Here is a 16,120-nt window from a genome sequence, read left to right on the forward strand (position 1 = left end):
CTGTTCATATACTTCAAACTTGAAATAGCTTCATTGTTTTGAATCAGAATTACACATCCTTTGTGCTCTTTCATCACCCTATATTTTCTTGTTACTATGGTTTCTGGAAATAAATTGGATGACAATTGCTTTGAAAAACTAATCTATATACAAACAAGTATTTAAATATTTAAAATGTACAGTGAATAGTTTGGCCATGAACTACCTCAGAGCTCATTGAAGTGCTCAGCATTGTTTTTGAGGTTAATCCCATCACAGACCAAAATGTCTTGATTGCTAAATCAGTGGCAGTAGATGGGTACAGCTCTTGCACTGCCAGTAATGGCTTATTTTCTTATGTTGGAATTTTGTTTCCCAGATAAAGAAATGTATTTGCGTGTAGTTTTTACTTAGGTTCATACATCTGTTTTAATGTGGAATAATGCATGGCAATGCGTACAGTCAGAAAATTCTCATACCTTGTTTATTTTCTTAAGCACTGATAGTTTTGCCCCCACACTAATACATATGCACTCTCGTAGTTTAAGACCATGTAGTGAGAAACTAATATTTCCCACAAATAACATTCTTTCTTGTTCAGTGTTCTAGGAATGAAGGAGTTTTCTGGTTCTTCTTATTCTCATCTGTGTATGGCTGGCCTGATGTTTTATTTATAGTACCTTGTCCAGATGCTGCCCTGCATCTGTCATCGTGTGGGCGCTGTTGAGACACTTGCCACCCTGCTGTCTGGCCCCTGGCACTGTCTGAACTCTTCTGTCAGGTAGCAGTTCTCATCGCGCAGTCAAGACACTGTGAGATATGGGAAGGTTAAGGACAAACCTAATTCCCTATATGTTATAGAGAATCATAGAATAACCAGGTTGGAAGAGACCCACCGGATCACTGAGTCCAACCATTCCTATCAAACACTAAACCATGCCCGTCAGCACCTCGTCCACCCATTCCTTAAACACCTCCAGGGAAGGTGAATCAACCACCTCCCTGGGTCGCCTGTTCCAGTGCCCAGTGACCCTTTCTGTGAAAAATTTTTTCCTAATGTCCAGCCTAAACCTCCCCTGGCGGAGCTTGAGGCCATTCCCTCTTGTCCTGTCCCCTGTCACTTGGGAGAAGAGGCCAGCACCCTCCTCTCCACAACCTCCTTTCAGGTAGTTGTAGAGAGCAATGAGGTCTCCCCTCAGCCTCCACTTCTCCAGGCTAAACAACCCCAGCTCTCTCAGCCGCTCCTCATAAGGCCTGTTCTCCAGCCCCTTCACCAGCTTTGTTGCTCTTCTCTGAACTCGCTCCAGAGCCTCAACATCCTTCTTGTGGTGAGGGGGGCCCAGAACTGGTGTCTGTGTGTTTGAGACATCATGACTTCCTCCTCATCACAAGAAAATTTCATGTACAAAATAGCTGGGGTGTAGGTATCTTACCTGTTTTACGTGAGGCAAAGACAAAGTAACGTGAGTAGAGTTATGTAGCAAGTCAAACCAAGAAGCAGATTTGGGTTTCAGGTCTTTCTGCATCCATTTCTCTGCTTATCCACCTGCCCCAAAACTGCATACCCCAACCACAGCACTGTGTTGCAGAAGAGATTTTAGTTATGGCTGATGCTTCACGTTTTATTGTAAGCTTGCATGTCAAAGGACTCTGAGCATCAGGTTTGAAGTGCTGGGAAGAGGAAAATTCTATATAATCACTTGGAGAAGTTTTGCAGTTTATGGCAGAGAGAGAGAGAGAGAGAAGGTGAAAAAGGTCAGGCCCAATGAGCGCAAATTAGCTGGAAACTAGACATACTTGGTGGATGTACATGAAAATAGATCCTTATCGAAGCAAAATTGTGTCAGATGTTGTAGATTTGTATGATGTGCTGTCTTCCTGGTCTACAAAGGAGAAAACAATGGGTCAAAGCAGTTCCTATAATTTGTTTGATGTCAGACTGATGGTGGTGCCTTGGTGAAAAGTTAAATCTGTTGTTAAATAAATGCTTTCTAGTCCAGCTTCAAGTTGTCACAAACTTTAATGTTGCTTTTGGCCTTTTACTGAAGTCCATCTCATTTTATTTCATTAAAGCACTGCCTCTGATTTGTTTTCAGCTGTTATTTTTGCTGCATGGTATGCTTTTTATATTAAAGCCTAGCAAACAGCGTCAAAATAATGGATGCTTTGTATCTACCTTGGCTTTCTTGTTACAGTTTTGTCAACTTTATGACATTTCGTTTGTTCCTATCCTCTCCTCTGTTTTCTTGGCGTATTTTCCAGAATGTGTTTTCCAGCGCCTCCTTATTATCCTTTTTTGATATTTAATGCGCTGTTGTTGGGAATTGAGGAAGTGTTTCATACAAAATGACTGCAGAACTTCCTTCCCACGCTGCTGCCAGAAGTGCTGCAGACCAGCTACTTAATTTGCACTGGCAAAATTTCAAAGGGAAGGTCAGCTGGCCAGGTTATCCCCCCGCGGGGCATCTCGATGTCTTCTTTTTAAATGCCATTTTGCTTCTGACTGTTCTGCTTTTTCCCCTTACTTGTCCATTGGGAGGAAAATGGCTCCAGCTTAGCCGAATGGTGTCAGTCCTTGCTTTAAGGTGGAACTCTGACAATTTAGTGCATACCATGAGAATAGTTTCAAGGTAGTTCAGACTAATTATGTAGGGGGTTTTAACATGTCAGAGAAAAGTAAATCTGGCAGAAAATGAGCATTATAAAGTCAGGTCAGTAAAGCACAGGAGAAAGTGGCAATGTCTGGCTGCAAGAATGGGGAAGCAAACCACAATGCTGGAAAGGCACGTGAAGTACAAGTTCACAGAAGGATAATGAAAATTCAGCAGCTGAAATCTGTTCTGATTATATGGTAGCTACATTGGGTGTAATGTGTTGCTGAGCTCCACTGCTGGTGTAATTTAGTTGATATAATATGAACACAGCTTCAGTGCACTCAAGTTTGGTCATATTTAATTGTGTATGTTTAAATTGCTAACAAGCTGAGGTGTATGAGTGTGTCTAAAGGCACACAGATCGTCTGGTTCCCCATAGCGAAAGCAGTTGTGATGATTCCCAGCATCAGAGAGTTTTGCTGAATTCCGAACTACTAATTAAAAAAAAAAAGCGTGCGAAGAAAACTCCTTTGAGAAACAAGTTGCAGAGTGAAGTTGTGTTTCTGTATTCCTCTTGTTGATATGGTTGATATATGGTTATATGTTTGATAAAGATAACTACTGAACAGTGTTTGCCTCTTTTAAGGATACAGCATACAAAATGAACTTCACCATTGCTTTCTGAACTTGGAGTGGGTTCTTGGGTCATCAGGGGAAGCATGAATGGCCCTGAATTCTTCAGGGTTGGAGACTGAAAACTCAATGAACTGAACAGTACAAATTCCAAAATGAATGATCCCTGTTGTTGAATTTGCAAGTTCCTTTGCATCTTGAGAACAGAAGCAATGTTCTCCTGTGAAGGCTGAAGCTATTAACTTGATGATCCTTGGCCAGCAGTGGATTTATCTGAGGGACCTCAACACGAACAATGTGGCCAAGAGTATTGGAGAATCATTGTGAGAAGATTTGGGCTGAACTTCCAGTATTGAACTTGTGAGAGTGTGCATTCCATGGTTTCATATTAGTGGTATTATGTTCAGTCTCAAAACAAAGGGAACTTCTCTTCATTTAAACTGGATTCAACCTTTAGCTGGTTACTCAGCTGGATTATTGGTGAAGGAAGGGGCAAGATCCAGAGCTTCAGCCCTTACAGAAGGGGAAGAAACAAGCAGAATCACACAATGGTGGGGGTTGGATGGGGCCTCTGGAGATGCTCCAGCCCAACTCCCATGCTAAAGCAGGGTCACCTAGATTCAATTGCACAGGGGCAATTTCCAGGTGTGTTTTCAGTGTCTCCAGAGAAGGAGACTCCACAGTCTCTCTTGGCAACCTGTTCCAGTGCTCTGTCACCCTCACGATGAACAAGTTTTTCCTCTTGTTCAGATGGAATTTCCTGTGCCCATTGCCCTTCTGTTCTGTTGCTGTTCCTCTTAACACCAGCCCCTTAGAATCACACTTATAATGTAGCTCTTCTTAATGACAGATAATCTACTTACATTTTCCATGTCATAAAAAGCAAACAAAACAAAAATCTGTGGGCTGCTTCTTGGTTTTTGTAAATTGCAGCTGTTGGAGGTTTGCTGTGCTCTGTCACTTTGTTACATCACCCCAAGAAAGGTTGTGGAATTTCTTTATAAAACAGGCCATTGAATTTAAGCTCTTTCTCTCTAAACTTAGTCACAGCTTGTTTCTTTTCATCTTCAAGAAGAACAAAACCACAATAACTTTTTTTTTCCAAAATTAAAAAAAGATGAAATATTTAATCAGAAATGAAATATTTAATCAGAAATTCAATATTTGGATCGAGTCAGTTTTGTGCAAAGCCCTAACTGCTGCTGATTTTGTGTAAGAGAGCAGGAGATGCCTTAAATAGATTTTTATATACACAAACTTGGGGAATTCCTTTTTCCAGTATCTTCACATAGCAGTGCGGAGAGCTGGCTGGTTTCCTCCTGTTTACAGGTGGAAGCAGACAAATCTGATCTCCAGCAGTGTCACTGCTGTGCTGGGTGCTTCGGGCAGGCAGTCCTTGGCTTCCTTGCTTTGGCAGCAGCCTTTCCTCCCGACCTCCGTGGTGGGTTTAGTTTTGTATTGTGTGAGTTTAAATCAGGTTGACATGCTGTGAAGTTGAATCAAACAGATGAATTCTTTGCTGGGCAGAAGCTCATCTGAAGAATGTGTGTGGTTTAATTTGTGTTTTTCCTACTCTAGTTACACCCCAGGAAATGGATTTTTGAATGTAAGAACTTGATTCTGCTTATAATCTTATTTTTAAAATCTTTTAGTTTTGTGGGGTTTCCCCCCCCCAATCTCTTTCTGTGGAAAAGGGGAAAATCTTCCTCTGTGGTGGGGATGACTTTCTTCAGTGCTATACATGAAGGGACTGAATGTTGTCTGGACTCATAGCAGAAAGGCTGTACCTTAGGTTCCTTAATTTTCCATCAGAGAATGATTACCTATTGGAATTTAAAAAAGGGGATGTAAACACCAAAACCAGTTACTTGGCCTGATGGAAAAGGATCCTCAGTAATTCCTGGTTTACAACATTCACAGGAAAGCCTAAATAGGCATTTTGGGGTACAATGAAGAAAAGCTTATCTAGGCTTATTAAATGTAGATTATAGCCTGTCAAGTTAAATAGCAATGTTGTAATTACCTTGTTTAGTTCTATTGTTAGTACTCAGGCTGTAATTAACACACTAGAGCAACCATTGTTTCTTCTTGCATTCCTTTACTCTTTCAACAGTCCGTGTGAGATTGGGGAAACTGTGCAATGGATTTGCATCTCTTTGAAAAGAAGTTATTTAAGGTAGTTTTAATTTTGGTTGGTGCTTTTAATTAATCCGAATGAAGTACTTCCCATATCTGTGTGCGCATTAGTAATGCTAAGAAATCTGTAAACAGACACTGCTTGTGCGCATCAGTGTGGTGAGCACAAAGCCATGTGGGTAAGTTCAGCTTTTAAGTAGATGTGCACCATTTCATTATAATTAGGTGTTGTCTTGGTGACATTTGCATGAGTTAAGAGCTGTAAGTGAGTTTTTCAGGACTACTGAATTTGTTTACTCTGTGTCAGATTTCTAGAGACCTTTGGCTATACCTGCCCAGACAAAGGGAGCCCAGGGTGCATGCAGACCTCGACCTGTGAAATCCTGCACGAGTCCAGTGGTCCATTTGCACAACAGCTATATTTTTATTTTGAGCTTTTGTTCTGAGCTTTTTATTTTTTACTAGGTAGGCATGTTCATTGTGCAGTAAGTCCCTACACAGAATAGTGTGCTCTGTGTGATACTAAAGTAAATGACAAATGCATTTCCTTTAAAGACCTTCTATTTGTAACCAGTAACTTTGACAGGGAGTCTTCAACCAGTCCTTGTTGTTCCTTGTTTCGGTTGAGATGTTGGTGGGATAGGTACAGGTTTGGTGATTATGTTTGGTTTAGCAAGGTTGAGGGCAGAGTTGGGAAATTATCTTCCTTCAGAGATCTGGAAAAATCTGCGTTTTTTTCAGTCAGGAGTCACCTTGTCATTAGCCTGCCTGTGTTACCTGTAGAGTTGTTTCCTAAACAAATAGCTGTCCGTCTGACACTGGGATGTCACAGTGTACTAGACACGTCTGTTCTTTTGGAGCCACATTTTGTCCTGGCTTTTTTAATCAGTGACAAAGTAGTTGCATTTATTTGCTGCCATGGTTATGGACCTTCAACGGCAGCTGCACTATTTTACTTGTTTTGAGATGAAATTACCCTTTGGAAGGGCATTTCTATTGGTGTTTTAGAGACAAGATGTTATTGCCCCTTAATAGCAAACAGAAGTTTAAGTGACTGGAAAGTCTTTTGCTTCCAGTGTTTTCACCTTAGTTTCTTTTGATATATTTGTTCGTCCTTGGTTACTTCTCAAAGAGGATGGATTGTAAGGAAGGAGTAAGGATTACACGTTAAGTGTATTTTAACAACGCATCTATTTTATGTATGAGAATTCTGTTAACTTTAGGAAAGATGTTATTAAATTGTCTAGACAATCTGCTCTTAGAGTTCAGATTTTTAGTACTCCTCTCATTCTGCAGCTCCCCAATAATGGAAATAAAATGAAGTATGAACTTATTTTTAGTTGCTGGATTTAAGAATGGGAGTTTGGCTGTAATAGGAACTAGTGTTAGCTGTGTCGTATCCAGCCGGGACGAATAGATTTGAGAAGCAAGCTTTGCCAGCTGGAACATGCATGAGTGTTATCTACATGTGTGTTGTAACAGATGTTGAGCAGAGACTACTTGTCAAAGGTGCCTTGTAGTAGCTTTTAATGATGCTTGTTTGTTTCCATACGTTTTTCTTGCGTCAGTAATTTTTTCCATAAAGCCATCCCTAAACTGCATTACTGGGGACTCCAGCTGAAACTTGTGGTGAATAGGAAATAGATTAAACACAGGTTTTCCCTTTTCTCTGGTTGCCAACAATGATGTCAGTAGTTTTAATGATCCTTACCTCAGCTTGCAGCAGTCCTAGCGCTCTCTATTAAAACACTTGTCTTCTGCACTGTTTTTGTATGTTGTTAAGGAAATGCTGATGGCCGTTGATAAGAAACAATGAGGTGTCCACCAGTGACTAAAATTCCAAATAAGGTACTTCTGCCTGGAAACATAATGTAATAGTTCACTGAGGAGAGGGGAGGTTCAGATTGTTTTGTCAAAAATATAAGAAATAGTTTTCTAAGTCAGGCAAAGAGCATTTGTACATGGAAATCAAGGATGGGGCTCTTGGCTATAAGTTATGCACAAACAAGAATTCCCTGGAACAAAGACCCTTATAGGTTGGCCAAATTTTCAGTGACCTTGGAGAAGCAGCTTTGCTGTCAGAATGGCAGTTTTCTAGGCATCTGTGTGCATTCAGACAGGACAAACACTGCTGGCCTGTAGTAGCATGGGTTGTCATTCTCAGTTACACGATTTTAGTTTCCTGGAAAGAGATTTGTGAGAGGAATTTCGGATGTGACAATGAATAATTGAAGTCAATAATTTCACACAATCCATTTCAAATAGTCTAATTTTTTTCCCTTCACAAAATTAGAAGAAAACAAAAGCTACCAATATATTTTTATCGCAGGGTGACATATTTCCATGCTGTACTGCTGAAGATCCTGAAGGTATAATTACAAGCTTAAAACTGGTCCCCAGCCATCCTGTCATGCCTGCAGCTGAAGCTTGTATGACATTCAGCCCATACCTCTCATATTCTACATGATTCTGGCTCTTCATCTCAGGTCTTAAACTTTTGGCTATTTCAGCCTGCTGTGGTTTTTTTCACACTTCTAGCACAGGACTTTAATATGTGAGCATCTGGGTTTCTGTAACTGTAGGTTTCCTCGCAAGTATTGAATTCCTCTAGGAAGTGTTCAGTGTCTAGAAGCGAATTCCTCTAGGAAGTGTTTTGTTTTTCAAGTAGACTTGATACTCTTTTCTTTTGCTCTTCTGAATCCAGGAATGAATGCCCACTAGTAGTGGTTGCGATGAGTTCTTGGCCATATTGGTTGAATTGGTGAGGGACTGGATTGGAGAGGCCAGTTTGTTCAACAGATGATGTATTTGAGTTTAGATGACAGGAACACCAGTGAAGAGCCCTAGCACTTGGCCCTCATACTGCAAATTATTATTTATCTACTTAAATTCTCTTAGCCAAATAATGTCTGGTGATGTAGAAAAGCTGTTACTTGCTTTCTCTCTGCTCGCCCTGTATGTGTAGAGCAGGCTGGGCTGTGGTGCCCTCCTGGTGGACACCCAGCCATTGCTCTGGCCCTGCTGGAGCAGAGCTGGGTGTGAAACACCTGCCTCAGATATGGAGCATGCAGATCGCGTACACTTTGCTCCACCATTTAAATAAAGCCATTTCTCCTTTGTCGCTTATCTTTATTAATAAAGTATGGTATTACTGGCTAATTTTAGTCCAATGTAGTTGTAAGCTGCAGAGCTATGTGAAGCTGTATATAGATATTTCGGTAGGAACATTCCAGTTGATCGCAATGTGAGTCCAGAAGAAAGCTGAAAGTAAATAAGAGATCTGTGAGGTAATTCTCCAAGGAGTTTTCGCAGCATACCACACATCATTTGCAGGGATAGGCTTTCCTTTCACTTGAAGGACCACACAAAGTAAATTCTGTTTCTCGGGCAATTAAAGAATATGGGACAGGAGTTTTTTTCAGGTTTTTTTATTTCAATGTGTATGGGAAGCCTTTATTTGTACTGAGGAAAATGCACTGTTTACCTATCTTTACAGGAGCACAGTTCAAATCGAATATAGAAATAGGCACACTTATATGTAAAATCTAAGTCTTGCTTCATCAGATTTTAGGTGAAACTCCTGAAATGTAAATGATGGCAGTCCTCTCACCCCAGCTAACACAAAAATAGTATTCATTTCAGTGGTGTGTTGTTCAGGCCTCGGCGGGTATGGCTGTAGCGCAAAGAGAGGAGGACGGGGCTGTGGTCTGCGGTGCTGGTGGCTGGAGGTGCGCATGGGGGGTGCATGCAGCTGGCCAGTCATTGCAGCAGAGAGGCAGCCAACGCGCCCCAGTGAGTGACCTCACGCCTGCATCCTCCACCAGGGATGTGGCTCCAGACTGTGGGCCAAAGCATCTGCCATGGGGCTGCCAGCAGGACACGATTGGCACCAAGAGCACCCTGCTGTGTCCTGTGTCATTCACCATCAGAACCCGTGTGCTGATGACCTGACTGTGTAAAATGAACTGGAAAGCAGAAGTGAGAGGGTTTGTTGACAGAGACAGTGGCACAGTGTGCTAGGTCAGGGAGTCTGGAGTCATAACCTGAGGAGGACTGGTGTGACAAGGTCAAAAGCAGCGCCTGACATTCATTCCCCAATAAACCTGTGCTGTGCATTATTAGGGTTGCAGGACTTGGTTATTCACCCAGCAGAACGTAGATAAATTTATGGGCATTAAATATGTCATTAGGGAATGGTAATGATGCACCCCTAGTGCATCATTCCTTGGTCATCCTTCTAATGCAAGCCATGGCATTTGCAGGTGGCCGGGAAGCCCTACAAGGAAGCACGATATTTAATGAATTGTTTTTGCAGTGACTAAGAACACCAACAGCAGGCATAGTTTGAGCTTTGCTTTCTTTTGTCACAGGAGGTTGTCAGAGTTAATCAATGTGGACACTTAAATTGTTTCTGCTTAGGTGAATCTCTTGCAAGTTTTAAACGCATTTCTGACTGCTTTGAATTTTATTGCCAACATCTGTTCTAAATGCTTTTGGGATTCAGATGCTTGAGTACAGTTCAACTGAGTGTGCCATAATTTTTCAAGGTGCTAACATTTTGAGTTTGGATGATAACTCTCTTAGGAGAAAAGTAGAGGGGGAGGGAAATAATTACAGAAAAGCTTTCAAAGTGCCCATGATGCTAATTTTCTTTCTCTTTTAATTTCAGAATGATGACCTATACAACCTCAGCAAATCCTTCTTTTAACTCATGGGTATCAAGACTGTAAATGTTTCATGCTATCACAACTAGGACCTCACCTCCTCCTCCTCCTCTTCCTCTGTAAATGGGTACGACGCATCCAGTTCAGTTTGTTTACTTTACACAAACCTCAGGAGTTAGTTGACTGAGCTGCACATCCTGTGTTGTGCCAAGCAGAAGCACTGTGACACCTGGACAATGAGTCTCTCTTACTTCATCCTCTACCATAAGTACTTAGCTGGCCACAATGAACTGATGTGCCCACCACTATGTCATGGTGAGAATGGGTATTTTACTAGCACATTTACACAACTTCATTTGCTGCTGAAAACCTGTATGACAAATCATCATTGTAAATTATTACATACAAAACTTAATGTTGGTTGAAGAGTATTAAATATTTAACATAGGTTTTGATTTATACATGTACTTTTTTAATTAAAATGTAACTTTTCCTACAGCACATCTTTTTTGATGTGGAACTGAGGTATACTATATTCTGTTGTAAACAGAGTGGGAAACCTGCTTAAAACAAGACTTCTAAGAATAGAGTAGGGTACTATTCTTGTTTTAAGATTGTAATTCAGAAAATAATATAATGAGTCATTGGTCTCTGGGCCTTGATTGTACAGTCATATTTACTGATCCTATCAGTTGTAAGATAACCCTGATGATGAGTTGAATTCTTTCCAAAAGAAAAATAATTTTGTACTCCTTGTAAAATAATAGTCTGTATTAACTACAATGAAGACAAACATTACTGTACATGATATTTGCAAGTGTCAACTTGAATTCATCAGTTGCACAGGAACTGACATAAAATATCAGAAAAAAGAAATCAAAGTCTTCCATTGTATATATTGTAAAGTAAAAAAAAAAAATCCCAACCAACAGAAAACCACAAAACAAAATGAAAAGAGAAAAGGGTGAACTTTTCAAATTGACTTTTTCCCTGGAATGAAAATGTGGGTGTTTGTAAATTCTGGAAAATCTCTTTCTATATGTAATAAACTAGATACTGTTTTATCTGCTGTAGTGTTTTTTGGGGTTTTTTGCTTTCTTGGTTAGCTGTCTTGAATATCTCATATTGTCTCACGAGGTTTCTTTGATGTTTCCATTGTGTGTAATTGAGAATGGCTGTGGAACACCATAGCCTAAGAATAAAGTCAAGTGTAATTAGGCATAGTAGGGAGTATGCTTCCTTGAATTATTTCACCAAAGCTCTTGTTTCAGTTTTTTGGAGAACCTTTAAGATACAGCTTTTCTTCCACTTACGTGGGTGGAGGAGTTCACAGCAACTGAAATTACTGGAAGCCATTGCAAGACTTCAGGATAAAATATAAAAAGAACGGCCCAGATGATTGCCTGGAAATCAGTGTGAGAGGAAGGATGAGGAAGGATTCTTCTGTGACTCTCCTGTGCTCCAGTCTGTCTCTATATAGATAGAAATTATTTTGTGTGTAGCATTTGCAGAGCCTTAATTCTGTTTTGAGACTGGAAAATTATTGAGATCATGGATTTCCAAGTAAAATGTTGTTGAAATGATAATTGAACTTGAAGCCGTGTCAGGTCCCTGTTGGTCCTTCCTCCTGCTTCTGCAAAGCAACTCCAGTGACTAGTGCGCATTCAACAAGATCCTTGTTATCAGGAAAAGGCAGGTACTCAGAGCACCGGATCTACCTCCAAGAAGGCTGTCACTCTCAAAGAAGGGGATTCTTTCCCCCAAGATGTTTATGATGTCTGGGGTTAGGCTGTGGTTAATGCAGTGTCCTCTTCTGACTACAGTGTAGGTGAAGGAGCTATTTTTCACTTGTTTTGCTGGGGGCTTATCATTCCCTTAGATCTGCTGGTATTACCACACATATATATCCATGTTGATCCTGTCAAGTCAAAATATTCACTTCAGAAAGGACTTGCAGCTTAAGAATCCTGAAATGATTCCACATCGCTGGGAACAATTGCGTGAGTTGTGATGCTGGCAGACTTGAGGATGTTGCTGCATGGTGAGGCTGCAGCTTGAGGAGGACCTGTGACCCTGGGGTGCTGCCTTTGGAAATCTTGGGCTATGCTGACATAAGTCTCCTCTCAAAGAGGCTGATGCCAATTAGTAAAATGCATGAGGCTTTGTTTTTCTGTTGTTGTGGAAAGGGTCTAATTGATCCATAGTAGCTTGCCTGTTTCTCTTGATGAGTGATGAATGATGTGTATTTTTTCAAAGAAAGAAGCATTAATATGTAAGAAGACTGCACTTGCTTCAGAAAGAAAGCCACGGGCATCAGACCAGTATTTAAATTTGTAAATTACCAATTTTCATTTTAAGATCATTCTTTTTTTTTTTTTTTAGTGGGGTTTAATTGCAATGAAAACTTGCTTATGTTCTGAAGTAAAACATAAAAACTACCCCCTAATGATGTTAATGTGCATTGGTTTTATGTTAATTGTTGTTTTTTCCTAGTAAAATTAAACATGCCTGTTTAGCAAATGGTTTGAAAGGGCTTTTGAAGCAAAGTACATTCATAACCAAACCTGATGTTCTTGATTCTTTTCTTGCATAGATTTTTATTTTTATAAATTTCAAATTGTAATAAATAGACCATTATGAACTGAACCCTTTTTATGTAAAGTGTAAATGCCTTAAAAATATGATACTATACTATCTTACCCTTCTATGTATTCTTTTGTTCTGTCTGCCACAGACAATATTATCATTTATTTTTAGGTTTTAAAATGAGCAACTACGAAAGCTCAGATGCTCGAGAGTTTATTTTGTTTTCAAGTTTTTCAAGTGGAAGTTTCTGGTTATTATTTGAATTCCTTCCTGGCTCCATTACTGGGACAGCTTCAGTTTTCAAAAACTCTTTACTGAATGCGTTTATTAGTGCCATTAGTTGAAAATAAATGGGGTTGGGAAAACAATTTGAAGCAGTCTCCAGAAGCACAAGCAACACTTAGATACTTGGAGTTTTGCAAGGATTGCTGTGTTCAAGCTCAGGTTGGTGCTGAGTTGGCGTGTATATTGTGGAACTCTAAATAAATTTTCATCTCTCCAGTTTTTGATATTAACCTCTAGAATCAGTATTTAAAATGTTGCATGTCTCCTATAGCATTAATTTTTTTTTCCAGCAAAAGTACAAATTCAGTAAGGAAGAAGGAAACTCGGGACATGGCTATAAGCGTACGCTAGTGCTGTAAGTGTACTTTCTGCATATTTAAGAACTAAGCATCTGTGTCCATCTTACTACCAGATGACTTTTAGCTGAAGCTATTATTCATGCCCTCTATTACACTCAAGGACTGGGTAATGAGTAGTATGAGCTTAAATGGGTCCTATCAGCTTAGCATGTGCCATATTTCAGTGACATAACTCTGCTCAGCAGCAACAGATTAATGCAGCAATATGAACAGCCTTCACAACTGCTTTTGAAATGATTAGCTGTGAAGCTAGTGCTTGGTAGCAGCTTAAGTACAGCATGTCAACTGTTAATTGAATCAAGCTGGATAGATGTTAAATGCTTTGTTCTGCAACATAATTCACCTAAGCTAGCTTAGTTTAAAGAAGCAATACTGAAAATGATGAAGTTAGGTAGAATCTTTTGCCCATCTCTTATGTGACCTCCAACCCATCTTTGGATGCAGTCAATGGCGTTTTGTTTTGTTTGTTTGTTTTCACCCTGCAAGTCTTAAGGCTCCTTCAATGGTGTGAAGCCACAATATTCACCCTTGTCCTGTTCACCTTGTGTTTAGCTGCTTATTAGTAATTTCATTGAGCTGTGACTTTGAAGATACCATAAATAAGCTGTTGGTGAACTTATTGGATGGCTGAATAAACTCCTTCAGGCTATAGAATAGAAAAGAGCAGAAGTGGAATAAATTAAGGACTTTTAAGTTTGTAGAAAAGCTCTTTTTATCTTTGTACCCTTAAAGTGATACTATTGTTGAAAACAGATGAAATGAGGAATCTGAGATGGGGAAGACCATGATCTGTCATATTCGCTTCTTCCCAAAATGTGTGTTCTGAAAGAATGTTTCGGTATAAGAGGACAAGGTGTGGGCGAATCAATGATGACTTGAGAAAGTAGGTTTATTCTAGATTCTTTATTTAAATACATTCAAATTGGAAATTTTGTATTCTACATCTGCCCTAGCATTAATGGGATAATCAAATATCAGTGTATGCCTGCAATGGGCATGGTCAAATGTTACAGAAAACAAAGCAAGAATTCGGTGTCTGTACTATAAGACAGTAAAGCTGGGTGCAAGGCCTCATGGAGGGAGGGAGGGGGGATCTCAGACCCCATGTGCCTCATGAAGCTCACTGGGAAGATGTTTTCTGTCAAAGGTTCTGATACTATTCTAAACTCTTGATCTGAATTGGTGGAAGGTTGGAAAATTGGTACCTGGCATCATGCGAGGGCCATAGAAAAATGACTGCTGTGAAGCCTCCCTAACACCGCACAAGCTGTGGAAAGGGTTTGGAGGGTATCCCTCTGGCTGCAAGGAACCCCCAAAATCCCATTTCTGCTGTATTAGGTTACTTGATCATTTTATTGGAGGTAGACAGTAGGAGTAAAATAAAACCTATATGACTTCTGTAAATTAAACCAAGTGAATACATCTCTGAGAAATCAAGTTATCTGTAAGGCAGATAAACTGTATTGCATGAGAACAGCAGGAAGAGGAGTTACTCTGTCACAGCTTGAAAAAATGGTTCTACTTCTGCAACTACTCCTAGGCTCTGCTTCTGTCTATAGAAATTGAAGCACTGATTTTGCAGCGTAGAGAGACCTGACTGGAGAGCTCAGCTACCGTGTTTGTAGAGGGTAGGGTGTTGCAGGTGGAAAAAAAAACAGTAAATCAGCAGTACGGCTTCAGAATTGATAGAAAATTAGAAATACCAGATAATGTCTTTGAAACTTTGCCAGTAATTTTTGAAAAGGAAAAGTTCTTCCTGTGAGCTCTGTTCCTGTCTGCCTGTCCAAAGGCCTGTGGCGCTACAGGATGTTCTTGTATGCAACAGTCACAATCTCTGCCTTTCTTTTATGCCTCTATTTTTTAATTTAAAAAATCGGTCTGGCACGATGTGGCTTATGTCCTGAAGGACCCTTTCTGGTGTGGCAGCAGGGCTGAGGGGCCCTCCTCTTCGACTGCGGAGTTGCAGATCCTATCTCTCATCATCTTGTTAATTTGGTGGTTTCTGCTTTAATAATTAAGTATTAATAAGACTGAAGAACATGTCAGTTACACCGTGAATTATTTATTGTCAATAAAACACAATAAAGTTGAAGTATTGGAGGTTTTCTCCTCAGTCTGTTGTGAGCAGTGGTGCTGCCCCATTAGGTTTCTTCGCTGCCAGTGGCAGGGCTGTGTTTTTCTTCTTTTTTGAACATTAACTGAAAGAAGAATTGATAATTATAACAGTTTTTCAGTTTACTGTTTCATCTTCAGCTAGTGAATTTTTGAACAGAATTTCGTTTTTCTTTAAACTATTGTTTGGCAACTTGAGGAAGGCAGGAGCTGGAGAACACCTGCAAGACTTCTCACACGTCCCGAATCTCCCCACAGTCAGATCAGGTGGGTGCAAAGCAAACTTCACATTGCTTTTTTCCTGAGGCTGTATCTTCTGAAATGAACAGGCTGTTGGCTTTTGTTTTTAAAAGGCTGACAGAATTAGGGTGAGAGTCCAGTTCCTGTGGTCGCAGTCACAATGTCAATCCAAAACATGGATTGAAAACCATGAAGGGTCAAAAAGTGGTTATTTGTCCCATAACTACAGAAACGAGTAACTGCAGAGGAAAGAAGGATGTCCTCTAACAACCTTTAGATACTCCTGTGGTTTCAATAACTAGAATTTGATTATCTTTCCTCCAGAGCAGCCTGAAGGTTCTGTGCAGTGCACCTGCATGCTTTTGCCGCCTCAGGAGGGAGTCACTGGTGTCCTGCTCATTCTGCCATTTTACCACAGCGTCTGGCTTTCCTCAGCTACGTAGTAGAACAGTCAGGTTCGTACTGTACTTGTACCTTTATCAGTAGCTTGCTTTGCATGAAGTTCAGCTCCTTCAGAGTATGTCTGTGACTG

General features: G+C 40.2%; 1 protein-coding gene across 1 annotated transcript in view; it reads left to right on the top strand.

Annotated features, from left to right (window-relative positions):
- Positions 1-11,070, top strand: part of IRS1 (insulin receptor substrate 1) — a 59,095-nt gene extending 48,025 nt beyond the window's left edge. Inside the window, exon 2 of the mRNA XM_069865403.1 lies at positions 10,012-11,070. The gene's annotated coding sequence lies outside the window, so the exon portion shown is untranslated. The remainder of the gene's footprint in view (positions 1-10,011) is intronic.
- Positions 11,071-16,120: the final 5,050 nt, after the last annotated feature.

This window comes from Phaenicophaeus curvirostris, chromosome 10, assembly GCF_032191515.1.
Source record: "Phaenicophaeus curvirostris isolate KB17595 chromosome 10, BPBGC_Pcur_1.0, whole genome shotgun sequence".
Taxonomy (NCBI): Eukaryota; Metazoa; Chordata; class Aves; order Cuculiformes; family Cuculidae; genus Phaenicophaeus; species Phaenicophaeus curvirostris.